Here is a 25,943-nt window from a genome sequence, read left to right as displayed (position 1 = left end):
GAGCTGCTAGCCATCTGATTGGCCAGCAGCTCTTGGGGGTGAGACTTCTTTCCCAGGTGGGGGCTGAAGTCTCCCCTTAAGGTAATTAAGGTCCCAACAAGATGTTAAATCATAAGGGACTGAACAGGAACGGATGTTATACCCACTTCCACATCTACTACGGGCTCCACATGCTGGATGTAAAATCCAGCCCAGGATGTTTGCTAATGACTGCACTATGTTCAGTTCTGCTCATAAGCTCTCAGACACTGCTGTCCGCATGCAGCAAGACATGAACAACATTCAGGCTTGGGATGATGAGTGGCAAGTAACAGCCACACCACACATATCAGCCAATGACCATCTCAAACAAGAGAGAATCTAACTATGTCCCCATGACATTCAGTGTCATTACTATTGCTGAATCCCTCACTATCAACATCCCAGGGTTACTACTTACCAGAAACTTAACTGGAGCAGCCACAAAAATACTATGGCTACTCCACGCCAAAGGCTGGGAATTCTGTGGCGAGCATCACATCACCTGACTCTCTAAAGTCTGTCCATCATCTACAAGGCACAAGTCAAGAGCATAATGAAACACTCTCAACTTTCCTGGATGTGTGCAGATCCAACAACACTCAAGAAGCTCTGTGCCATCCAGGACAAAGCAGACCACTTGACTGGCACCCCATCCACCACCTTCAACATTCACTCCCTCCACCACCAACACGGTGTGTAATATCAACAAGATGCACTGCATCAATCATTGCTCCTTCAAAGCACCTTTTAAACCACTACCTCCAGTAACTGGAAGAATGAGGGCAACAGAAACATGAGAACACCGCTACCAAGAAAGGCACCTAATTTTCTTCTAGGTCACACACCACCTTGACTTGGTCAATCACCGTGCTCGACGTAACCTCAAAGGCAAGAAGAAAATTGGTAGAGGCCTACAGGTAAATTATTTGCCAGCCCACCTTCCAGTCAGGAGTGGCATAGAAACAGCTCTTTGGGTATGTTTCCATTAAAATATTTCAAAATGATCAACAGAGGATCCTTTATCAGCATTGTCAACAGACACTTTCAGAACCAAGATAAGGGTTAGTGATGGGAAAATTGCGAATCCTTACAATGTGAGTAAAATAGTGAAAGGTCCTAAGGTGCATAATATTCTGGGGCTGCTACTCTCCAAATATCCGCAATAAACCAGTTTATTTGTGAAACAGGAGCGCCAATATGGAGAGTGAAAGATGGGAATTAGTTCAGGAAAGCATTCGAATATTCAAGTCTAGAGGTAACAAAGGCATGGATTAGGACGAGTAACTTCTCTCCAACAGACACGAGACTAAAAGGTCTATAATTTCCTAGTTTATCTTTCCCACCTTTCTTAAATAACGGAGCAATCTTGACAATTTTCCAATCATGAGAATTCTGGAAGATCATGACTAACACATCTACAGTTTATTTACATAGTTCCTTTAATAGCCTGGAGGGATACCATCACATGCTGAGGATCCAAGTATTTATTTTCTCCATTACCACTTTTTAACTTACGTTAAATCTAATTAGTTCCTTCCCTTTATTTATTTTCAGTTTTCTTTTCTAACTCTGGCACTTTATCCTCATTTTCTATAAAGACTGATGCAAAACAAATATTTAGCTAGTCTGCCATTTACTGATTTTCAATTCCAATATCACTTGTGATATTAATTTGATTTCACCCTGAGCTACTGAAGGAAATGTTCAGACATAACCTGTGGTTAAACTAAGTTAAAGAGCCACACTATTACAGACCAAATTCTCCTTCAGACCTTCCCTCCATCATAAGATCAGAAGTGGGGCTGTTCACTGATGACTGCACAATGTTCAGCACCATTCACCACTCCTCAGATCCAGAAGCAGTTCGCGTCCATATGCAGCAAGACCTGGACAACATTCAGGCTTGGGCCAGTGGCGGATTTAGAGTTGGAGGGGGCCTGTGCGCTGCTTCATTTTGCTCCCCACCCATCACACAGCCAAGAAAAAGAACAGAAGCCAAGCAATGGCATTAAACCCAGTTTGGTGGAGTGTGTGAATCACTTTACACAATTTACATCAATTGTTTTTTTCCACTTCACGAATTTGTATGTCATCCTTGTGCAGCGGCCATGCTAATCTTCTGGAGCACTTACACCAATTGCTAATGCCGTGGTAACTGCGAGGACCTCATCATAGATTGTACCATCAACAGATTCATCTTAATTAAAATTTGCCTGTCGCAGATATCACGCTTCAGCCTCGTTTGATACATTGATTTGTACATGTCACAGTCTTGATACATTATTAAGTTTATTTACTTCCAGATTGTTATATAGTGGCCTCGATCCCCTCCCAGTACCATTTTGCTGAACACTCACCAGAGTCCAATCTTAAACAATCGCGACCTGGTAGAAATCTTCCATAATGTGAAATTCCTTTATGTTACATTTTTAAAAAATCCTCATTTCTCTTGACTCAATGGTTTTAGAAAAAACAGCAATGGTAAATAATTCTACAAGCCAGAATCCTATGTATTCGTAATAAATATAAAAACAAAAAAACTGCGGATGCTGGAAATCGAAAACAAAAACAGAATTACCTGGAAAAACTCAGCAGGTCTGGCAGCAGTTCTGTCGAAGGGTCATGAGGACTCGAAACGTCAACTCTTTTCCTCTCCGCCGATGCTGCCAGACCTGCTGAGTTTTTCCAGGTAATTCTGTTTTGTTTTGTTTCCTATGTATTCGTGCTGGAGGTACTAATATAAGATGTATATTCAGCGTGGAAAAACTCTTCATTAACTGGAATGAAGTTTACTGTGGAGAACACGATCAGACCGAGTTCCCCAGAGATAATAAACAATTCTGTTGTATTTGACATTCAGAAAGGATTGTTTGGAGATTGAGGTCGGTGTTTTGAGCAGACTCTGGCTGCACGGTGGGCACCTCAAAGTCCAGGCTAACCGCATACAATTTGCACTGATCCATCGCTCCCCTCCCCCATGTTATTGCAAACCCATGACAGTAAGTTACGCTGTGCTCACACATCCATTTTGCATCAGCTGAAGCTTTTTCTCTCTCTCTTGGGCGGTTGGATGGATCAAACTAGATTGCAATTGACGTGATCTGTTAAGAATGTTTTCTGGTCGTGTCTTACCCAGTGTGAGATAAGGAGGCAAATAAAGATGAGGCAAAGTTTGCGGTCCACATTGCTATTAGCAGAGGACGCTGCTGGTGTGTGAAAGGCAGGGTCGATGCGTGTTATCTTTATGGGCTTTGGGAGGGATCTCAATGCACACTCACTGACACCTTGTAAACAATTACCCAAGGTATATATCACTTTAGGATGTATCGCGAAACGTGCTGCTTTTAGATCTGACTTGCAGCACACTTGGATCTGTCTCCCATTTTCCTACCACCCACTGACGATGATAAAGCGTCTGAAAATACCCATTTATACATTTCACTATTTGTACCCAGAACAAGAAAATAGATCATCTTTACTGTAAAATCACATGGCGGCCACATCGTCAGTCAGTAAACCTGTTTAGATCACATGACATATTTTAAATTGTTCTTCGTGGCCCTAAAATGTTTATGGGAGGCTGCTTAATAAGAGCCCATGGTGTTAGAGGCAAGATACTAACATGGATAGAAGATTGGCTGTCTGGCAGGAGGCAGAAGTGGGGATAAGGGGGTCCTTCTCAGGATGTCGGCCGGTGACTAGTGGAGTTCTGCAGGGGTCAGTGTTGGGACCACTTTATACATTAATGATCTAGATGAAGGAACTGAGGACATCCTGGCTAAGTTTGCAGATGATACAAAGATAGGTGGAGGGACAAGTAGTATTGAGGAGGCGAGGAGGCTGCAGAAGGATTTGGACAGGTTATGAGAATGGGCAAAGTGGCAGATGGAATACAACGTGGGGAAATGTGAGATCGTGCACTTTGGTAGGAAGAATAGAGGCATGGACTATTTTCTAAATGGGGAGAGAATTCAGAAATCTGGAGTGCAAAGGGAATTGGGAATCCTAGTCCAGGATTCTCTTAAGGTTAACTTGCAGATTGAGTCAGTAGTTAGGAAGGCAAATGAAATGTTGGCATTTATTTCGAGAAGACTAGAATATAAAAGCAGGGATGTGCTGCTGAGGCTTTATAAGGCTCTAGTCAGACCACATTTAGACTATTGTGAGCAATTTTGGGCCCCGTATCTCAGGAAGGATGTGCTGACCCTGGAAAGGATCCAAAGGATGTTCACGATAATGATCCCAGGTATGAAAGGCTTAACATATGAGGAACTTTTGAGGACTCTGGGTCTATACACGATGGAGCTTAGAAGGATGAGGAGGGATCTGATTGAAACTTACAGAATACTGAAAGGCCTGGATAGAGAGGACGTGGGGAAGATGTTTCCATTAGTGGGAGAGACTAGGACCCGAGGGCACATCCTCAGAGTAAAGGGAAGACCTTTTAGAACAGAGATGAGGAGAAACTTCTTTAGCCAGAAAATGGTGAATCTATGGAATTCATTGCCACAGAAGGCTGTGGAGGCCAGGTCATTGAATGTATTTAAGACCGAGATAGATAGGTTCTTAATTGGTAAGGGGATCAAAGGTTACACGGAGAAGGCGGGAGAATGGGGTTGAGAAACTTATCAGCCATGATTGAATGGCGGAGCAGACTCGATGGGCCGAATGGCCTAATTTCTGCTCCTATGTCTTATGGGAAAGTGGTGAAATACAAATGAGACATTCAAATAACTGGTCAGTATGGTACCTGGTCTTTGCAATGCAGTGTTTGCTTTGTAGTGGTGTTTCAATGCCTTTACTGTTATTGACACATCTTAAGCATGGGCACTTCCAAATACATCAGGATTATCGATTTGGATTGTTGGCGCGCTGCTAACACTTGACGGAAGACTGAGTTTCTTGTGACTTTGAGCAATAGGCAGCAGTCACAACCAACAGTTGTTTGTTTCGCAGGGCAGGCCCACTCCAACTAAACAGAGTTGACAATTGTATTTACAGATAAAACCGAGGTGTATATTTTTAAGTAACATGCTCCAATTACAGAGATTCTATCCAATTTTGTAAACTATCAGTTTTTCTTAGGCAAGGGTATGAACCGTGATGACATGGTTGGATTGTTAAACTATCGTGAAGAAGGTATTACTCCATACATGGTTTTCTTCAAGGATGGTTTGGAAATTGAAAAATGCTAAATCCGCTGCCTGCAGTTCATCATGTTGAATTCATCGATCTTGTAGGCCTGCTGCTCAGCATTTTACCTGCAATTAAGCTGGACTGGAATCATCAAGCTGAGTCATAATCAGAAACGGTGCATTGTTTTAACATTTAAGTTGTAATAAAGTACATTAATCCCCTAAAAAAATTCAACTCTCACTGCATGAAGCAGGAAGTGAATTCCGCTTCATTATGAACAACCACGAACGCTATGCGAGAGAATTGTCGTTCGGCCCATCATATGTGCTGCTAGCTGTTGGAAAGGACTCTCCAATTAAGCCCCTGGAAGGTTAAACATTAACATCGTATCAACAAATTTTGTAAACCTTGTTCCGATTAAAGGGTTGGTAACCACACCTCTGCAGCACACAAAGTGATTGAAAAATGCATCGTAACCGCATCCGGCCTGATAGGTTTTTTTTTAGAAACGCAGGAAATTGAAAAACAACATGAAACCATGAACCAAAAAATGAAGATTGGTAGAATGGACGGACCCCTTAAGTATAAATACAGTTTTGTTAATAATTCGACCACAGAGGCAGGTAGATGCAGAATGAGGCAGGATGCAAGGGCCACACGATTGAACAAAAAACAATTGCCAAAAAAACTGCACTGGCTTCATCGGGGTCATGAAACAATTTCATGCTTCGATCTTCTATTGAAATGAACAATTCAGTTAAACAGAAATTATGAAGAAATTATGAAATTAGAGCTTCCACGGGATGATTTCCCAACACTTGCACAATAAGTTTCAAAACTATTTTAGAGATGGAAAGACTAAATGAATAACAAAGCGGTGGATAGATTCTTGGTAAGCAAGGGTTTTTGGCGGCAGGTGGGATGCAGATTTCAAATTAGTACCTGATCAGCCATGATCTTATTAGATGGTGGAGCAGGCTCGAGGGGCTGAATGGCCTACTCCTGCTCCTTGTTGCTATATTCATATGTTGACTTATATTTCCCATTTATGCTGTATCAGCCAATTTGCTTCGATCTTTAACCTCAGCAGTAGGTAAATGTCAACAGACCTGCAGCAGTCCCTAACTTCAGAATAATTTTTTTATTGTACTCGCCTGAGAATTGCGTAACAATATTTATCATATAGTGATGGCAATATTTTGGTGCTCCCCCCTGTCTTTTATTCACAGTACCACTGCATGGTGTGTTTCATTGCAAATCTGCCCCTGATGTGGACTGATAATTGGCAAGTAGCGATTGTGCTACACAACCGTTACCAACTCTGGCTGGACATATTCTGGGAGACGCGGTCGGAAGTGGCATCACGGAATGCCAGAGGTGTGGTGCAAGTGGGTTCTAAGGGTGGTATCTCTGGGGATCATGCAGGAGAAATTGTTTAATGGTGAATTTAAGGCCTAATGCAAACAATGAACCATTTTCTTCCCCATTGATATCTTTAATTCATTCTTTTTCATTGTATGCGAATAAAAAAGGTAGGATGCTTTCCGCTGGATGTTTGCTCTGCTTGCTGTATTTTTTCCCAATGCAAGAGCATGTGGTGTCCTTCCAGGAGGAGCTGGCCGGTTTGTCCCAGGAGACAGACCTCTGTGCCATTTGGGCAACAGCAATTCCTCAGCCCGCACTTTGAGGAGTTTCCTAGTGCAGGTTGAAGGTCACCACAGAGGACTTGTCCTCCGCCAGACTGCTTAGAGCTTGTAGGGTCACCTGGAGCAATGCACCCTCTGGGAGGGGAAAACACCCACACATTTGCCTGGCCTTCTGCCTGAAAAAGCGAGACAAGTCATTGACTGCCAACAGTCTCCCTACAGTGTAAGACTCTGGGCTGGAGATGGACTTGTGGACTTTGGGGAAGACCTCTGATCTCAATCGCTAACCATGGGCTCCAGGAGACCCCATGTCTCCAAGCTAGCTCCTCCAGGGAAATATAGAAACTAGGAGCAGGAGTAGGCCATTCGGCTCTTTGAGCCTGCTCTGCCATTCATTATGATCATAGCTGATCATCCAACTCAATAGCCTGCTCCCACTTTCTCCCCAAATCCTTTGATCCCTTTTGCCCCCAAGAGCTATATCTAACTCCTTCTTGAAAATATACAATGTTTTGTCCTCAACTACTTTCTGTGGTAGCGAATTCCACAGGCTCACCACTGTCTGGGTGAAGAAATTTCTCCTCAATCCTAAATGGTCTACCCCCGTATCTTCAGACTGTGCCCCCTGGTTCTGGACTCCCCCACCATCGGGAACATCCTTCTTGCATCTACCCTGTCTATCCCTGTGAGAATTATATGGGCTAAGTTTTCCTCCTGTTGGGGGGGAAGTTGATGGGCGGGCGCGTGCAGGCGCGCTTCCGATCGGAACCCCCACTCGGAGGGGCGGTGCCATTTTACGTGGGCGGGCCAATTAAGGCCTGCTCAGCGTGCTGTCCACAGGGAAGTGCTATGCACTCCCAGTGCGGGCGGGGGGGGGGGAAGAATTCCTAATATCGAGAACGCGCTTTTTCGCGCATGTGCACAAAAGAGTGCACTCATCTCCCTGAAGCTAAGTGCTGCCTCAGGGGGATTGGCTCTACATGCAAAAATATTAAAAATAGAAAAAAAATTTCCCTTACATGTACCCTCGTGACGTCACATGAATTGGGACATGTTCATAATTTCCAACACAACCTTATTAAAAGTTTTAAAACCCTACATGAAACCTCATCCTGCCTGTTGATGCGGCTTCAAGTTTTTTCTACTTCCTGCTGGGGCTCCTGGCCTGCCCGCCAGCCTTAAGGTTGGACGGGCAGGTCCACTAATTACTTGAATTGATCTGTCAATGGCCTCAATTGGCCATTGACAGGTCGGCGAGTGCGCAGCTGATTTTGCTGCGCCCCCGCCTTCCTGAAAATTTAAATGGGGTGTGGTGATGTCGGGAGTTCCGCCCGATGTCATCCCGCATCATTTTACGCGTCGGCGATTGGGCCCCACCCCCTGCCCGCCGACGGTAAAATCCTGCCCTATAGGTTTCTATGAGATCCCCCTCATTCTTCTGAACTCCAGCGAATATAATCCTAACTGACACAATCTCTCCTCATATGTCAGTCCCACCATCCCAGGAATCAGTCTGGTAAACCTTCTCTGCACTTCCTCAATAGCAAGTACATCCTTCCTCAGATAAGGAGATCAAAATTGCACACAACATTCCAGGTGTGGTCTCACCAAGGCCCTGTATAATTGCAACAAGACATCCCTGTTCCTGTACTCAAATCCTCTGGCTATGAAGGCCAACATAATTCTGTCACTGTTTTCCAAGTGCTCAGCTATTAAATCTTTTATAATGGGCTCTAGAATTTTCCCCTCTACCAACATCAGGCTGACTGGCCTATAATTCCTTGTTTTCTCTCTACCCCCCTTTTTAAATAGTGGGGTTATATTAGCTACCCTCCAATCTGTAGGAATTGTTCTAGAGTCCATAGAATCTTGGAAGATGACTACCAATGCATCCACTATTTCTAGGGCCACTTCTTTAAGTACTCTGGGATGTAGATTATCAGGACCTGGGGATTTATCAGCCTTCAATCCCATCAATTTCCCCAACACCATTTCCCTACTAATACTGGTTTCTATCAGTTCCTCCCTCTCACTGAACCCTGTGTTCCCCAACATTTCTGGTATGTTATTTGTGCCCTCCTTTGTGAAGACAGAACCAAAGTATATATTTAGTTGGTCAACCATTTCTTTGTTCCCCATTACAAATTCCCCTGTTTCTGACTAAGACCGACTCTACATTTGTCTTTGCCAATCTTTTTCTCTTCACGTACCTATAGAAACTTTTACAGTCAGTTTTTATGTTCCCCACAAGCTTACTCTTGTACTCTATTTTCCCCTTCTTAATCAATCTCTTGGTCTTCCTTTGCTGAATTCTAAAGTGCTCCCAATCCTCAGGTCTGTTGTTTTTTCTGGCCAATTTGCATGCCTTTTCCTTGGACCTAATACTATCGCTAATTTCCCTTGTAAGCCATGGTTTACCCATCTGTTTTACTTTTGTGCCAGACAGGAATAAACAATTGTTGCAGTTCACTCATGCGCTCTTTGAATGTTTGCCATTGCCTATCCACTGTCATCCCTTTAAGTAATGTTTCCCAATCCATCATAGCCAAATCAAGCCTCATACCGTCGTAATTTCCTTTATTAAGATTCAGGACCCAAGTCTCAGAATCAACTACGTCACTCTCCATCTTGATGAAGAATTCTATCATATAATGGCCGATCTTTCCCAAGAGGCCTTACAGAACTAGATTGCCAATTGTTCCTTTCTCAATACACAACACCCAGTCTAGGATGGCCTGTTCTCTAGTTGGTTCCTTAAAGTATTGGTCCAGAAAACCATCCCGTATACACTCCAGGAATTCTTCCTCTATGGTATTGTTACTAATTTGATTTGCCCAATCTATATGCAGATTAAAGTCACCCATAATTACAGATGTTCCTTTATTGTGTACGTCTCTAATTTCCTGTTTAATGCCATTCGCAACATCACCTCTACAGTTTGGGGGTCTATATACAAACCCCATTAACATTTTTTGCCCCTTAGTGCTTCTCAGCTCTAGCCATACATATTCCACATCATTGGAGCTATTATCTTTCCTCACTAATGCGTTAATTTCCTCTTTAACCAGCAATACAACTCCACAGCCTTTTCCTTTTTGTCTGTCCTTCCTAAATACTGAATACCCCTGGATGTTCAGTTCCCATCCCTGGTCACTCTGCAGCCACTTCTCCATAATCCCGACAATATCATACCTGTTTACATCAATTTACATGGTTAGTTCATCCACTTTATTGCGAATGCTCCTCGCATTAAGGCACAAAGCCTTAAGGCTTGTCTTTTTAACATTACTTGTCCCGTTCCCACTATTTTTAACTGAGGCCCTGTTTGATTCTTGCCCTTGATTTCTCTGCCTATCAATTTTCTTATTCCCCTTTCTGTCTTTTGTTCTTGTCCTTGATTCCCCCTCTTCTGACTCCTTGCATAGGTTCCCATCCCCTGCCATTTTAGTTTAAACCCTCCCCAACCACTCTAGCAAATATTCCCCCAGGACATCAGTCCCGGTCCTGCCCAGGTGTAACCCGTCCAGTTTGTACTGGTCCCACCTCCCCCAGAACCAGTCCCAATGTCCCAGGAATCTGAAACCCTCCCCCTCACACCATCTCTTCAGCCACATTGTCATTTGATATATCCTGATATTTCTACTCTGACTAGCACATGGCAATGGTAGTAATCCTGAGATCGCTACCTTTGAGGTCCTACTTTTCGACTTACTTCCTAACTCCCTATATTCTGCTCTTAGGACCTCATCCCTTTTTTTACCCATGTCATTTGTGCCAACGTGTACCATGACCATTGGCTGTTCACCCTCCCCCTTCAGAATGTCCTGTAGCTGCTCTGAGACATCCTTGACCCCAGCACCAGGGAGGCAACATACCATCCTGGAGTTTCATTTGCAGCCACAGAAACACCTATTATTCCCCTTACAGTTGAATCCCCTATAACTATTGCATTCCCACACTTTTTCCTCCTCCTTTGTGCAGCAGAGCCAACTGTGGTGCAACGAATTTGGCTATTGATGCTTTCCCCTGAGAGGCTATTCCCCTCAATAGTATCCAAAGCAGTATATCTGTTTTGCAGGGGAATAGCCACAGGAGATTCTTGCACTGCCTGCCTTGTCCTCTTGCTCTGTCTGGTGGTCACCCATTCCCTTCCTGCCTGTAGACTCCTAGCTTGCAGTGTGACCACCTCTCTATATGTGCTATACATGATACTCCCCATCTCGCAGATGCTCCACTGTGTCCCCAGCCGCCACCCCAGCTCCGAAACCCAGGCTTCCAGGAGCTGCAGCTGGAGACACTTCCTGCACACATGCTGGTGCCTGGCACTGGAAATGTTCCCAGCTTCCCACATAGAGCAGGAGGAGCATACCATGGCTTTGAGTTCTCCTGCCATGACTTACTCCTTTAAATTAAATTAAACCTTTTGGAAGATACTTAATAAAAAATAAAATCAATTACTCTAGGGCCCTTCTTCCCTGCTTCTCGTTGTTACAGATGAATGATGAACCACAAAATAAGACTTTAAAAACTATAAGCGATAAAAACAGTAAATACTTACCCGACTGTACTCACGGTACTCAAAGGATCACCTCGTTCCCTCATCACTGAATTTCCTCAGTCACCAAACTCCAACTTAAGCACTCTATTGCAGCTCAAAGCAGCACTCCAGTGCAGACAAAGTCAGGAAGGAGGAGCACATTGGTTGCCCCGACAGGGAGTCTCTATAGGAACTTGGTTCCTCTGGGATCGCCCTTCTGATTGGGAGGTGCTGCATTGGATGTGATGTCACCCCATGGCAATGCCTCATGATGATGGGAGTTGTAGTTCCTTTCCCCTTCTTGGTGGTTGCTAATGTCGAATTATGGGACTGATTTGTTTAAAATGTAGTTTTAAAATCTCCCAGCTTGTTTTCTTTGGCCACTGGGAGATTGATGCTGACTCCAGTAGACTCCCATCCATTCTGGGGGGAGGGTGGGGTGGCAACCCTGCTGGTGCCAGGCAATAACCATCTCCAACAGGAGAGAATCTAACCACCTTCCCATGACATTCAATTGCATTACCATCGCTGAATCCCTCACTATCAACATCCTGAGGGTTACCATGAACTGAACTGGACTAGCCACATAAATACTGTGACAACAAGAGCAGGTTAAGGCCAGAGAATTCTGCAGCAAGTAACTCAACTCCTGACTCCCCAAAGCCTGTCCACCATCTACAAGGCACAAATCAGGAGTGTGATAATATACTCCCCACTTGCCTCCAACAACACTCAAGAAGCTTGACACCATCCAGGACAATGCAGCCTGTTTGACTGGCACCCCATCCATCACCTTCAACATTCACTCCTTCCGCCACCAACGCACAATGGCAGTAGTGTGTACCATCTACAAGGTGCACTGCAGCTACTCACCAAAGCTCCTTAGACAACACCTTCCAAACCTGTGACCTCTACCACCTAGAAGGACAAGGGCAGCAGATGCATGGAAACACCATCACCTGCAAGTTCCCCTCCAAACCATATACCATCCTGACTTGGAACTATATCGCCATTCCTTCCCTGTTATTGGCTCAAAATCCTGGAACTCCCTTCCTAACAGCACTGTGGGTGTACCTACACCGCATGGACTGCAGCGGTTCAAGAAGGCAGCTCACCACCATCTTCTCAAGTGTAATTAGGAATGGGCAATAAATAAAGGCCTCGGCAGCAACATGCCACATCCTGCAAATGAATAAATAAAGAAAAAATAAGATAAAGGTCAAGATTAATGAATAGTTCAGATGCCTGTAAGGGAAAACTTGATAAGTACATTGGAAAGGAATAGGATATACAATCGGTTTAGATGAATACTGGCAAAGGCAAAATACTGCGGATGCTGGAAACCTGAAACAAAAACATAAAATGCTGGAAAAACTCAGAAGATCTGACAGCATCTGTGGAGAGAAAGACAACGTTTTGAGTCAGTATGAAGATTTACAATAATAATGTGGGTAGGAAATGTCCTCTCACTGTACCTCTGAAACTGACAAGTAAAAGAGGTCAGTCTGTGATTGTGGAATGTCTGACTTCTGCTTGGTTTCTCACAGAAGTGCCCCTGACTTTGTGATAAGCTGTATTGGAAATCCAGAAAGTCCTATCACTGTGCTGTATGTGACAAATCAGTTTTAATTGTCTGACTGCAGCAGTTTTTGAATTTTGTTAAATGGATGTACTTCCTTATGCAGTATCTGGTTGATTTTACCGAAAAAAAATATTTCTGGCATTCATTCCCTTTTGGCAAAATAAAATTTTAATCACATCCGGTTGATAAAAGGGCAGAAGCAAGCACTAAACTGTTTAGGGGGATCATTTCTGTCAGTTAGCCTGTTAATTTTGAGGCAATATATTGAGCCAAGGTTGGAAAGTTAACTTACTTATTGAAATAGACACAATACCAGACATCTCACAAAGGAAAGCCAATAACTGCTTCCCTTTCATGTTTCTCTTTATATTGTTTGGCTTTCTTTGTTGAATGAAAGTAGTTAATGTACCTGGGAACATAAATGCGTTCTAACCAGAACCTTGTGTCAGATCACTCACTTCAGTGCTAAAGCTAGGTACCAGGAATTAAATTCTGCTTGTTAATTATTCAGGACTGGAAATAGCTCCTCTCCAACTGTTTGAATTCGAACATAGTTTGGGTTATTTAAATAAAAACATCCCAGCAAAAGCCTGTATTCAGGAAGCATCACCACAGTCCTGAGGACCCGAGCTATTTCTTGAATGCAACATTATTGCAGTTCTGTCTCAGGTCCTAGTAAGAATTCTCCTGCCATTGCGGTATTAACAGTGGCTATTGTACACTATTACTAAGACTGACCTTTCTCACAGGGCTGATGTTGATATCAAAGCCTGCTGTTCCCTTTTAGGATCACTTACTACTATGTGGAAAAAATCTAATTGTTTAGAGTTTTTTTACAATATTGAATGTGAGTTTGGACACATCAATTTAAAATTTAATGTGGGAGTAAATGGCTTATGTTACTGGATTATAAATAGTAACAATTAAGACCATCATTTAGGCTGGAACCAATTAACCTAGGTCACAGTGCCAGTCAGTTCTCAATTGTAGCATGCCAGCACTATATGAGTCATACAGCAGTTCAAGAAGCTCACCACCACCTTCTCAAAGGTAATTAGGGAGGGGCAATAAATGCTGGCCCAGCCAGCAAAGCCCACGCCCAGTGAATGAATAAAAAAAAAATTCTTGGACAAATCCTTAAACTGCACATCTGCTACCATGTTGATGTTGTTCCTACCTTACAACAGTGGTTGCTCTTCAGAAGTGCTTTATTGGTTGTAAAGCAAATTATGATATCCTGAGGCCATGAAACGCATTATATAAGTGCATGTTCTTCATTTATGTTGATGTACGTGCATAACATGTGTTGAGTTTCAGCCGCATTAGTGCAAATTGCAATACCTGCCACAAGATCCTTGTGTATAACATTTCATTAATGTTTAAGTCTTAATGCATTCATTGAAAATCGCGGTCGGGGGCCAATCGCAGGCCGCGGGCCATTTCCTGGCCGCTTTCGAGCCCGCCCACTGGACCTGCCTGATGACCTCAAAATTCCTTCCCTGGAGTTGTTTGTGCACAAATCTTTGAAGGTGGCAGGACAGGTTTAACAAAGCAGTTACCAATTAGGGATGGGCGATAGAAATGTTGGCTTAGCCAGTGACGTCAACATCCTGTGAAAGAATAAAAAAAAAGTTAGTGATGCAGGTAGGATCTTGGGCTTTGTAAATAGAAAGCATAATACAAAAGCCAAGAAATTATGCTAATTCTATATAAAACACTGGTTCAGCCCCAACTTAAGTCGTGTATCCAACAGTTTCCAATGCTTTAAAAGTTAATAAGCAGAGGGAACAGATTTAAGGTGCTTGGCAAAAGAAACAGCAAACTCAAGAAAAACTTTCTCATGCAACGAGTGGTTAGGATTTGGAATGCACTGCCTGATAGGATTGTGGATACAGTTTCAATAGTAGCCTTCTAAAAGGAATTGCAGAAATACTTGAAGGAGAAAAAATGACTGTAGAGATATGGAGGAAAGAACAGGATAATGGGACTATCTGAATTGCTATTTGAAAGAGCCAGCACAGACTTAATGGGCTAATGGCATCCTTTTGAACTGTACTATTCTATGACTCTAAATGATGGACATATACAGAAATGCTAAAAGATTTACCCCAGAGCATGAAAAGTCAATAGGCTGATAGCTTCCTCTCCATAAATGGAATGTAATTGAAAAGCAGAAACATGGGAGAAGAATCAACTTATTTTACTTCTAAGAGTCGGAAATATATTAGAGAAAAATATCCACGTATTTCAAATTAATAAACATAAAGGGTGGAATTTTTAAAACTTAGGCCCTGCTGAGACGATGAGACGACTAGCGAGTCAGGAACCCATCGGAATCTCCAGCAGGTTTTCCTGTGGTTTTTTAACCTAGCCACGGCATTAGCATACTGCTTCTGGATTCCCTGAATAGTCAGAAGGAGCAGGCGGGATCAGTCGCTGGACCTGTCAAAGGAAGGGTTTCTAATGAAAGAAACCACCACATGAATGACTTACCTGCAAATGGAATTTTGAGATTGCAGCAACCACAGGAATGGAGAGTAGATCTGGGAATGCTGCTCCCTGGGTCTTTCACTTTAACCTTGAAGTCCTGCTATAGGATCTGAGGGACTGCATTGGGGTGATCTTTCTGTAGGATGGGAGAAATGGGACAACCTCTCCAACCAAGCAGGCGTGGATGAAATAACCGAGGAAATCAGTTGTCACTCCAACCTAGAGCTAGTGCACCAAGAGGACCCAAGACCCAGGAGGGCAGGAAAGGCGAATGGCATAACTCTTTAGGTGCCAAGCCCCACATTCTGCCTTTCCCAGCATTCTCCTGCACGGCACTCCTCAGGACAACACACCTTGTAGCTCCACTCATTTCTCTCTCACCAGGCACCTCATATCCCAATCTGAACAGCCAACACTCACGCTCACCTCATCCTATTTACCCCTTGCACCCATGCCTCACCCTTCACAAATGTTGCCCTTACCTTCTGTCCACATGGCCACTATTAACACTCATAACTCTCTGCTCTCTTGGCTTGCAGGAGAAGAGAGTGCAGCCTTGGGCTGAGGCAGAGACCTAAGGGGCGGTCTTGACTGCCACTGGCAATACATGCCTACTGGGTCCAGTGGGAAAGAGACCTTGTTCAAGAAGGATGCAGATGTCAGCAATGCCATAAAGGCCTGAGCCTCCTGAGGAGCTGGTGAGAGGCACATGTCGAGAAAGCTGATCCTCTGGAGACTCTGTGCTGGGGGTCTTGCCTCCTTCAAGCTAGATCCCCATGTCCATCACCCCACTCTATGGAGCAGCATGCGATTGAGGAGAAGGCAGCTGCTCATATTCCAGCTGTTGCTAGTGCTGTTGCTGGTCATTTTGTTCCTTATCTGAAGTGCAAGGTGGAGCTGGATAAGCTGCTCCTATGTTGTGGCGAAGGCCAGCAGCAAGGATGAGCAGCTAAAGATGAATGAAGTGCAAGACAAGTGAAGTGACTTCCAAGAAGTTCGCAATAACCTGCCAAGCACTGAAAACACTCACTGAGGAGTGCAATGAACTATAGCCTCTCATCTGGCCATGACTGGACCTCTTCAGACTTCCCAGCCTGTCAGTTTCATTGAAGAAGCACCCCCTGCTTTGTACTCCCCTCAGTGACAATGGTGAGTTGCTGATAGTTTGGGAAATAGGTCTGCTACCTGTTAAAGCCAGAATACTTGGTAAAAAGAGTACTTAATTTTTAAAAAATCATTCATGGGATGTGGTGTTCTCTGACTGGGCCAGCATTTATTGCCCATCCATAGTTGCCCTTGAGAAGGTGATGGTGAGCTGCCTTCTTGAACAGCTGCAGTTCTTGTGGTGTAGGTACACCCACAGTGCTGTTAGGGAGGGAGTTCCAGGATTTTGACCCAGCGACAGTGAAGAAGCGGAGATATATTTCCAAGTCAGGATGGTGAGTGACTTGGAGGGGAACTTCCAAGTGGTGGTGTTCCCTTCTATCTGCTGCCCTTGTCCTTCTGGATGGTAGTGGTCATGGGTTTGGAAGGTGCTGTTGAAGGAGCCTTGGCGAATTCTGCAGTGCATCTTGTGGATGGTACACACTGCTGCCACTGTGCGTTAGTGATTGCCCAGTAGAATATTTTAATTACTTACCCGACAGCTGCACAAGGGTTCCCCAATTGCCTTCAAACCTGCCCAGTGGAAGTGGGCGAAATGATGCCGGGATCATAACCCAATGCCATTTTTAGGGGATTTAACTCCCCTCGCCTGTGAAAATTACCCCTTAATGTGGTTAATTTTGCTACAATCTGAATACTGTAACAAGATTTAAATGCATTTCCTTACAATATAAGCAGTATCACAGTAATAAGTTCACCACTGGAGCAATATATATGTGCAACAACAAAAGTCTATTTAAGCAGGGATATTATTTTCTCAACATATACACAACATATATGTGTGTAGCAAATTTAGATAACTTTTTCTATTTACAGATCTAAAAAGCTCATGCCACTGAACTTCGGGAGAACCAGCATTTAGAGGGTCCATTATAAGATGCTATAGTGCATGGGGTTTAAAGTCAGCTGTAGGTATTAGAAATACCTTCACAATATTTGGAGAACACTGACTAGCAACAATCTGGACAAGGATAGCATAATGGTCAATCAGTAAAATGTTGGTAAAATCGTTTTCATCTCCGCTATGCAAAATATTGTGAATTTGAAATTGCTTTTTAATTAATTATATTCCTAAAAGGATCCCTTTGTCTTTGAGGGAAAATAGGCATCCACAAATCTTTGAGGCTATCTGGTGTAACCATGCTCCTGCAGGAAAGTTGTTACATGCATTTGCAACTTAATTGTTTAGGCATACCTTGGTATTTTTGAACTGTTAACACATGAAAGCTTACTGATTCATATTGGGCTGAATTGACTACATAATTATCTAAGTTGTTTAATATAGGTGCCCATTATCAATCTGGAGGATCTGGAGGATCTTGGCTGCCCTGGCTGTACTATAATCTTCCTTGGAATCGCAGAAGAATTGAATAAAATGCATGGATTATCTTTTTAACTCGAGTTACCTGTCTGACCAAAGGAAGATTTTCTGATCATTTAAATTCTATTAATAAACACAAGGTGGAGCACAACATATTAACAAAAAATGGATAGAGTCCATTGGGCCGCACCTCTTATCATACCAGATATTTTTTCCCATGTAGCAACTAATCCAGTTTTTTGATTTGATTATGCACTGTGATCCGAATTGTATGACAGTTATAGTTATTTATATTAAAATTATCCGCCACAAAGTAATTTAGGTAATGGTGTAATTTTCTAGGGTTAAATTATTGCAGAGGGATTGAATACAGAATCTATTTCGTTAGAATTAAGGAACAAAAGAGAAAATATTATGCTGCCAGGTGTATATTATTATCCACCAAATAGGAACACAGGAAATAGGAATGGGAGGAAGCCATTCGGTCTCTCAAACCTGCTCTGCCATTCAGCTAGATCATGGGTGATCTGCCTCAATGTCACTTTCCTGCATTATCCCCATATCCCTTGATATCTTTAATACCCAAAGAAAGCCAAATGAAGTAGGCAAGTTGTGCATGTTACAGTACACAAGCTTTTAGGAAATAGTGATCAAATATTGTTAAGTTCAGAACAGTTATGGAATAGGAAAAGCAACAATTAAGCATGAAATTGCTCAACTGGAGAAGGGCTAATTTCAGAGAACTGAATTGGAATTAGGCTCAATTGGATTGGAATCAAAGATTGACAGATAAAAACAGTAAATAGCAATGCAAGACCTTCAAAGATGAATCGTTTGAATACAGGCTAGTACATTCTGACAAGAGAGAAAGGAAGGGTACCCAAAGCAAACTCCCTGGATGACTAAAAATATAGAGATTAAAATGTAACAGATGAAGGAGACTCATGATAAATGTCAGGCCCATAATATGGTAGAAAACCAAGCTAAATATGGAAAGTATAGAGGAGAACTGAAATAGGGAAATAAGAGGGAAAAAGAGAGCAAGAGAATATGAAAGGGAACCCAAGGCCTGAATTTTGTGCTTGTTGGGTGCGTTTGATTAGCAGGCACGAAAACGGCCGAGATTTCTGTTTTCGGCCACGATTGAGCCTTGAATGCGATTTCACACTGACCGGCCAATTAAGGGCTGGCCAATGTGAAATGCTCCCAGATATTGGTGATGCACTGGCAGCAGGGGCAGGAGTGTGGTGGGTGCCGAGCCTATTGGGGACCCAGCGGGGCATTTAAAAACAGCAGAGGCAGCTCCCTGAAGGCTGCCAGGAGATTTTGAGGAGCCTCAGGGAGTTGTATTGGACAGACATTTGAAATTTGCAGGAGTTGTGGCCTCAGCACTCGGTGGGCACACAAAATAGGATGGCAATGCTGTTGGGTACTTTGCCCCTGGTTCTCAGATAAGTGCCTGCGCACTTTAGTGGAGGCAGTGAGTGCCAGGCAGGACACTCTGATGCCACAGGATGACAAGAGGAGGCCACCACACTGGACAAAGAAGACTGGTTAGAGGTGGCAGCTCAGGTCAGCGGGCATGATGTAAGGGCTGGCCAATATGAAATGCTCCCAGACATTGGCGATGCACTGGCAGCATGGGTGGGTGCCGGGTCCATTGGGCACCCAGCGGGGCATTTAAAAACAGCAGAGGCAGCTCCCTGAAGGCCAGTGCCGTAAACAGTTTAATGATCTTCTGCACTTGGCAAGAGTGAGTACTGAGTTGGCATGGTACTTTGAAGGATGTGGTGAAGGGTGGCCATCCTTTGTGGTGCTCCGGGCTGCAAGAATCAGAGTTCCAAATCGAGAGCCGGCCAGCGTGAAACGTGTGCCGACAAAGGCTAGGAAATGTGGCTGCTGGCCTTGGGGGCATAGAAGGGTGGGATGTACAAATTCGATGAGCTCCTCAACCAGGGTCAGTGGCGGGAGCAAGGCTGGAATGCTGTTAAAGGTAGAGGGTGGACTAATGAGTGCACAGGAGAAGAGAAGCCATAATGCGATGAAGCGCAGATGAACAAGTGATGGGGTGGCCAACCTGCTCATACCAACCAAATTTGAAATGGACGCCCTCGAGCTTGAGTGCCAGCAAGAAGCAAGTCCTTAGGTCGTGGAGAGATCTGGGTTTCAGAGGAAGGTAAAAGTCCAGTGGGCAGATGTGAGACTGACGGAGGGTGCAAACAATGTAGGGTCATCTCATCTCAAATGAGCACTTCTAAGCAAGAGTCCCCAGTGATCCAGCAATCACAATACCACTATGATGCAGTTGTTCAGAGTCTCACCTGCCCACCTAGCATGCACATTGACTATATGATGATTGATAATACTGACATATTGTCTTCCTCCCTCAGATGAGCCATCCTCCAGAGGCTGCCAGGACCTCGAGTGTCCTTCCTTGGCACCTGAGGAGGAGCTGCAGACAGATCCACCAGTGTCCCACCCTCTGCCAGACACCAGTGCTGATACAAGCACATCGGTGGACATTAGTTCATCGGCTCAGATGGCAGTGCACTGTGGGGGGGGAGGGGCATGGCACATTTGCATGAGGAGCTGGTGGAGGCAGAGATGCCCAGGGTGCCAGCTAATGGAGGATTGCTGGAGGCCAGGATGATGCTGAATCTGAGACAGATGACGTGCCTCTGGAGTTATCCGTCAGGCGACAGATGCGGGATGTCCGGTGGGATGTGCAGGAAGATCTGGCAAGAGATCTCTGAGAGTCTATATGCCATGGTCTCTGTCATGGAGGAGCCCAAGAGGAGCTTGAGCACTGCGTCAATCCTGAGCACTGAGTGCACAACCTCTTCCGTTGACAGAGTGGTTGCATTGGAGGGGGTTCAGAGGTGTTTCACTAGGTTGATTCCAGAGATGCGGGGCTTGTCTTATGAGGAGAGGTTGAGCAGTTTAGGCCTGTGCTCGCTAGAGCTTAGAAGGATGAGAGGAGATCTAATTGAGGTCTATAAGATGTTAAAGGGGATAGACAAAGTAGACGTGGAGCAGATGTTTCCCCTCGTGGGGCATTCCTGGGGTTGTGCTCGGAGCTGTAAGCCCACACACTGGCTGTGACCTCAAGAGGCCACTGCCAGTGTGAGAGATGGATGAGGCACCTAGTCACCCTGTTACCTCATGTACCTCATGCTGGTGGACGAAATGCCTGACATCTCTGTGGGCTTTTCTTACGATGCTCTGGATGAGGGCAGCAGCTCCTCTGCCCCTCTGCCAGCGACCATGGCATCTGATGAACATAAGAACATAAGAACTAGGAGCAGGAGTAGGCAATTCAGCCCCTCGAGCCTATCCCGCCATACAATATGATCATGGCTAATCCAATTTCAGCCTCAACTCCAATTTCCTGCCCTCTCCCCATAATCTTTCAACTCATTACTAATTAAAAACCTGTCTATCTCCTTCTTAAATTTATTCAGCGTCCCAGCATCCACTGCACTCTGAGGTAGTGAATTCCACAGATTCTCGACCCTTTGAGAAAAGTAATTCCTCCTCATCTCTGATTTAAATCTACCACCCCTTAGTCTAAAACTATGGTCTCTCATTCTAGAATGCCCCATAAGAGGAAACATCTGCTCCACGTCTATTTTGTAGGTCCACTTTAACATCTTATGTACCTCAATTAGATCTCCTCTCATCCTTCTAAACTCTAGAGAGTATAGGCCTAAACTGCTCAATCTCTCCTCATAAGACAAGCTCCGCATCTCAGGAATCAATCTATTGAACCTCCTCTGAACCCCCTCCAATGCAACCACATCCTTCCTCAAGTAAGCGGACCAAAACTGTGCACAGTACTCCAGGTGCGGTCTCACCAATGCCTTGTACAGTTGCAACAACACTGCCCTGTTTTTATACTCTATTCCTTTAGCATAAATGCCAAAATTCCATTTGCCTTCCTTATTACCTGATGTACCTGCATACTAGCTTTCAGCGATTCATGCACGAGGACACCCAGATCCCTCTGCACTGAAGTATTCTGAAGTTTCTCTCCATTTAAATAATAAGTCGCCTTTTTATTCTTCTGACCAAAATGGATAACCTCACACTTATCCACGTTAAACTCCATCTGCCAAATTTTGGCCCATTCACCTAACCTGTTCATATCCATTTGTAAATTTCTTATTTCTTCATTGCAACTTACTTTCCCACCTATTTTGGTGTCATCCGCAAATTTAGCTATAGTGTCTTCTATCCCTGAATCCAAGTCATTAATATGGATTGTAAATAGTTGGGGCCCAAGGACCGAACCCTGTGGCACCCCACTAGTTACAGCTTGCCATCCAGAAAAAGACCTATTTATCCTGAGGCTGTGATGACTGAGGAGTGCCCAGCCATGTCACTGATTGCAACCTCCCAGGCAGAGCCTGCTCAGGCCTGCCGGCCAGGGGATGACTGCCAAAGTCATCAGGGCTGACACAACAGTAGTGTCAGCAATCTGCCTCCAATGCTGCTGGCAGCGAGCGGGGCACCAAGACACAGCATTAGCAAACGTAAGTTTAAAACATCGTGGGCACAGGATGGGGTTTTCATGGGTGACATTCTTTCATTTCATCAGTGTTCTGTATTGTTTTTGTGTGACAGTAGCAACAAAATTATATTATGTTCCTTTTTTGCAACCCTGGAAAAGATATAAATCTAGATTTTGTTTTATTACCCTGTGTGTCCTTCATGTTTTCCATAGGTGCAGGGCTCATCAGTGCTTATGATAGACAGCAGGGGCAGCAAAATTTATTGTGGTTGTGAAGCAACACTGGAGTCATGGGATTTCCTCCTCAGAATTGTGTGGTAAGGAGGTGGCACCCTTGCCATGAGATAAAAGCCATGCCTTGGCAGCTTAACTGAAGGTGTGTTGAATAAACGCATCTCTGGTGTCCCTGCCTCCCTGAAGGTTCCTCAAGTCTACCTCCACGTCCTCACCCAGGCTCCTCATCAAATCCATCAGTAGAATCATCTTGTGAGGCCTGTGCAGCTGCCTCGCTATCCTCATTCTCCAGTGGGTGCCCCTTGCCAGTGCCAGATTGTGCAGAGCACAGAATACAATGACTATAAGTGACACGAGCTCTGGAGGATATTGCAGTGCATCCCTGATCGGTCGAGGCAGCGGAACCTCATCTTCAGTAGCCCAATGACCCTCTCAACCACCGCCTTTATGGAGGCATGACTCCTATAGTACCTCTCTTTTGCCTCTGTCCTTGGGTGGCAGATTGGTGCCATGAGTCACCTTTTCAAGGGATAGCCTTTACCGTCCAGCAGCCAACCATCCTGCCAAGCTGGAGCCATGAACAGCCTTGGCACCTGGGAGTGTCGCAGGATCTATGCATCATAGGAGCTGCCAGGGTACCTTGCACAGACTTGCAGAATCTGAGTCTTGCCGTCTCATACTATCAGCACATTCATGGATTGGAAGCCCTTTCTGTTCATAGGGCTGACCCAAAGCCGCCTTGATGGTCCCATGGGTGTAGTCTATGGCACCCTGGATGCAGAATACCAGCAATTGCTATGAAGCCTCTGGCTTGGTCAGCTTGGCTGTCTTCATCCATCCAGTAATAAGTGAAGGTCATGACCCATCTGAAGTGTCAAGCGTCAGTGACCAGCTTGACACAACTGTGGACAAGAGATTGAGACACTCCATACAGATCCCCCACTAACCCCTGGAAAGATCTGGATGTGAAAAGATTGAGGGCTACAGTGACCTTTAGAGCCACTAGCATTGGGTGCACACCCACACAGTTGGAGGTGATTTCCAGCCCAATCACCTGGATGTCACGGTGTTCCTAGTGAAGTGGAGCCTCCTGCAGCACTGGACCTCAGATATGTTGAGGTAGCTGGATAGCTGCCTGTTCACTCAGGAAGCAGGATAGTGGGTCTTCTGTGGTGCCTTCCGCCTTGCTGTCCCTGCTGGCTGTACCTGCATCTCTCCTCCCACAAGTGTCTTCCTGGGATGCTGCCTGCGGACATCTGGCCTCCTCTCCCTTCTGCCCTCCCTTCTTCTTCAGAAGAGGTCCCACCAGCAGTAAACAACCCCCATCTACTGAAATGCAGATGGCACTGTCTCGTGCACTCAAGGGTGCACTTGGCAGAAATCCTCCAAGAGAGTTGACAAAACTCTCAGTCCTCAGAACAAAGCTAACAAAGCAAATATTTTAGCAGAAACCACAGGAAAAGGTATACAAACTCAGCACTAACACAGCAGCAAACTCTCACCTAAACCTCTAACAACTGACACAGCCAATGCTCTGGTCCTTTTCTCCCTGCACTTGGATGAGAAATGAGAAAAATTGGATTGGCTACCTGCCTGTGTTGCCCGTACGATGAGCACTAAATTGCACGTGCAAAATAAAATTAGGATCAATTGGGTTGTTAATGGGGTTAATTGTTCCTTTAATTGTTGACAGGCAGGCTTTCAAACCCCCCCACCGCAGCCCCCCCACCCCCCCACCCCCCAGGCCAGCTGACTGTAATATTGCATGTGATCGTGAAGGCACGCATCCTACATCTTCTCACACTATTTCATGTGATTTCAGGTTGGGTGTGCGCCCACTCATTCAACATAAAATTTTGGCCTAAGTGTCTTTAATAAACATGTAAACAGTAAAAGGGCGATCAAAGAAAGAGTTGGCTTAATTTGAGACCCAAAGGGAGATTGTGTGGAGACAGCGGACATGGCTGAGGTACTAAACAAGCACTTTGCATCTGTCTTTAGAGGATGCTGCCAATCTCATTGGAAAGGTGGAGGCAGTAGCCTTATTGGATAGGGCAAAAATAGATAAAGTGGAGGCACTTAAAATGTTGGCAGTGTTCAAAGTTGAAAAATTGCCCTATCCAGATGGAATGCATACTAAGTTGCTGAGGGAAGCAAGGGTGGAAATAGTGGAAGCTCTGACCACAATCTCCCAATCCTGCTTAGATATGGGAGGGATGTCAGAGGATTGGAATGTTTGGTAGGTCCAGGACCAGATAAGTTGTTACTTGGAAAAACATGAGTTAATCAATGACAATGTACAGGCCTTTTAAAGACAGATCATACTTAACTAAATTATTTGATGAAGAAACAAAAAGGATTGATGAGGGTAGCATGGACGATGTTAAGTATATAGTCTTTCAAAAAGGGTTTGATAAAGTACTTGTTAACGAAATTAAAGCCCATGAGTTTAAAATGGCAGTGGTTGTGTGGATGCAAAATTGGCTAAGGGACAGAAAGCAAAGAATAGTAGATAACATTTGATTTTGATTGGAGGGAAGTATACAGTGGTATTCCCCAGGGATTGGCATCAGCACTTTTTGACGTATATTAATGGTCTGATCTTGGGTATGTGAGGCATAATTTTAGAAGCTGCACAGTTTGCAGATGAAATGAAACTCAGAAATGTAGTAAACAGCGAGGAGGATAATAACAGATTTCAGGAGGATTGATGAAATGAGCAAACATATGGTAGATGAAATTTAATGCAGAGTATAGTGAAGTGATTCATTTTGGTAGGAAGAATGAGGAGAGGCAATATAAATGAGATGGGAGAAATTTAAAAGCATACAGGAAAAGAAAGAACTGGGTGTTTGACAGGACAAGTTGAGAAGGCTGCTAAAAATGCATATGCAATCTGTGACTTCATAAATAGTAAGGTAGGCCTTAAAACCTCGATGCTTAGCGTGTCTATTTTGGTGCTATATGTGCTGTATGCCTCCAAAAATGGCTTCCGCAGTTTGTTTGCACATCTTTGGTTCTGGCCTTGCCTGACACCATTTTGGTGACGATGTTAATGCATGTTGGGAGCATCTACCGGAAGTAAGCAGGGTAGGCAGATTATGACATCAACCTGTGTGTAACACTGATTTGATGCCAGTGTTGCAATTCTAAAGCTCAATGCTCCAGTTAAAGCCTTGTTTTCAACGCACACAGTTGAATATACATTCAAAAGCAGGAAGGACCCCCATCCAACCCCAATTAAAGGGATCATCAATTGCATTCAGGTTACTATCTGATTAATTTCTACTGGCTGTTGCTGC

At 44.3% G+C, this 25,943-nt stretch overlaps 1 pseudogene; it reads right to left on the bottom strand.

The window, feature by feature from the left end:
• Positions 1 to 2,079: 2,079 nt before the first annotated feature.
• Positions 2,080 to 2,143, bottom strand: LOC121278530 (annotated as a pseudogene).
• Positions 2,144 to 25,943: the final 23,800 nt, after the last annotated feature.

This window comes from Carcharodon carcharias, chromosome 5 (genome assembly GCF_017639515.1).
Source record: "Carcharodon carcharias isolate sCarCar2 chromosome 5, sCarCar2.pri, whole genome shotgun sequence".
NCBI lineage: Eukaryota > Metazoa > Chordata > Chondrichthyes > Lamniformes > Lamnidae > Carcharodon > Carcharodon carcharias.
This window is presented reverse-complemented; position numbering and strand designations above follow the sequence as displayed.